The sequence below is a fragment of the Trichechus manatus genome, unplaced genomic scaffold, assembly GCF_000243295.1.
Source record: "Trichechus manatus latirostris isolate Lorelei unplaced genomic scaffold, TriManLat1.0 scaffold00037, whole genome shotgun sequence".
Lineage (NCBI taxonomy): Eukaryota > Metazoa > Chordata > Mammalia > Sirenia > Trichechidae > Trichechus > Trichechus manatus.
Genome location: NW_004443973.1, coordinates 9246582 through 9248873, shown reverse-complemented (window position 1 = coordinate 9248873; position 2292 = coordinate 9246582). Strand labels below are relative to the sequence as shown.

Below are 2292 nucleotides of genomic sequence, written 5' to 3'. Positions count from 1 at the left end.
ACAAAATTAAATGCTTTATCATAAGTCTTCAGTGTGCTTTTATATATTGATATGCATTATACCTTCAAAAAGTACATTTCCAAATTTGGTGAACCTGATTTTTTTTTTTTTTTTTTTAAATTAAACACTGTCAATATGGTAGGACACTAGTATTCTGAGGATTACTGTTTGGGAAACACCTGCTGAACTCAGTAATATTTGAGACACAATCACAAAAAAATAGAAGGAATACTTCACATTAAAAGTTTCATCTCTCTTACCTTTCTAGCTGGTGGGCCATGAGCTTTATTTACTCAGCTGCCAGGAATCCCTCAACTCTTATCAAGTAAGCAGTGCTTCTTACATTTCCATCTAAGTCTTCCTAGGGCAAAGGAGAGGCAGAAAAAGAGTGAATTCGTTATCCTGCGGAATCTAAAGAAATAGTCTCATGCAGTTCAACTCCCTGGTGGAATAATGGTTAAGCACTACTAGGCTGCTAACTGAAAGGTCAGTGGTTCAAACCTACCAGACACTCTGGGAGAGAAAAGACCTGGTGATCTGCTTCTGTAAAGCTTACAGCCTAGGAACCCTATGGGGCAGTTCTACTCTGTCACACTGGGTCACTATGAGTCAGAATCAACTTGTCAACACACAATACTACAAAATTTAAAAAGTATTTTATTTTATATCTTTAAAAACGCATGTGACTTCTGCCTTCTACTCCATACTATTTAATATAAAAATTAAGGCTCCTTACAAAATCTGCAATGCTCCAGAAAGACGTTTATTCTATGGATTCTCATAATTCCTAGCACATTGCTATGTATCAGAGGTATAATAGTGTCAGGATGGAAATAGGGCAATGGAACCTTGGTGAAACGTGGAAGACAAAAAATGAAGCTTTTTCCCACGACAGACATGGGGCGGTTGGGGGGAGTCAGAGATGATAGATGAAATGGCACTGTGGGACCTAAACATCAAAATTCTTACAGATTATAGATTTTATTAAGTCAGTACTATACCATAATATCCACGGGACCCAGTATATGTACTTCATATTTGGAAACAGCATATTTGACTTTTTTAATACCTGTTTATCAGTTAGGATTAGGGTCAGTTGTGAGTAACAGAAAACTCAAAATAATAATGGCTTACGTGATTCAGAAGGGTAAACACAGGCAGTTCAGAACCATGGTCACCAGGAAGCCAGGCTCCTTCTACTTTGTTGCTCTGCCGTTCTCAACGCATGGCTTCCCCTTTGTGGTTTAAAATAACTGCTCAAGCTCTAGCCATGACATCTGCTGATTAGACAGCAGGAAGGAGAAAGGAGAGATGAACATAGAGCCTCCCTTCAAAGAAACTTTTCTGAAACCTCACAGGAAAGTTCTATTCCACTGTATAGAACTTGGTCACATTTCAGCTATATGCCAAGCTAAAAATTGGAGCTTCTACGATAAGGAAAAAAAGGGAATGAATATTGGTGGACAATTAGTTGTTTCTGCCATCATACTCCATCTCATCCTAAAATGACTGGATATCTCACAGAGATGCTTTGGCAGTCTACTGAAGGGAACTTTCAAAAGCAGAAGATCCCGTCAGTGGCCAAGAACAAGACAATGTTCATAAAGACTTCTCTAAATAAGCAAACTCAATCTGTAGCTGACGGAGCAGAAACAAGGGAAAAATATGAAGACCAGAATGACAATGTAAGAGTAAAGAAACAACCTAATTAGCTGTAGTTTGGGAAGGTAAACACATATCAGCAGTTCACAAAACTTAGAAATGACAAGGGACCATTATGTAAGTCACAGAGTATCCAAGGTGAGATTGGCTAAGAACTTGGCAGAAAACTCAGTTACCAACTGCACTGGGAAAAGGCAGTGATCCAGGGGGCAAGATGTTAAAAGGGAAAGTAGACTTTCCTCTACTATTACCTCAGGGCTGAGATCTCATTACTAGGCCATGTATGAACTTGCCATGTATGAACTTCGGAAATTTCCCTATCGCACAGACTGTTGGAAAGATGGATTGTACTTTACTTTGAGTAAGGTTGGCTGAAACAGCCTTAATATATTTGAAACTTTGATGTGCATGCCAGAAGCTAGAAAGATTCTCATTTCAAAGTTGGCAACAAAATTGTTTTATCTACAGGCTGTGCTATAAAGGGAAAAGGACCCGAATAGGACATTTGGTTATACAAATGCAAAATGGAGACTATAAAACAGAGCAGCAATTTAAAGAACAAATTGCTCTATGGGATAATGTAAACATGCACATCTTCTATGTACAGATACATCTCTGAAAACTGTTTCA

At 38.3% G+C, this 2292-nt stretch overlaps 1 long non-coding RNA gene across 2 annotated transcripts in view; it reads right to left on the bottom strand.

Annotated features, from left to right (window-relative positions):
* Nucleotides 1-2292, bottom strand: part of LOC111820422 (uncharacterized) — a 21891-nt gene that overhangs the window by 8350 nt on the left and 11249 nt on the right. For both annotated transcript variants that reach the window (XR_002823964.1, XR_002823965.1), the window contains exon 2: nucleotides 261-361. This is a non-coding gene — a long non-coding RNA (uncharacterized LOC111820422). The remainder of the gene's footprint in view (nucleotides 1-260; nucleotides 362-2292) is intronic.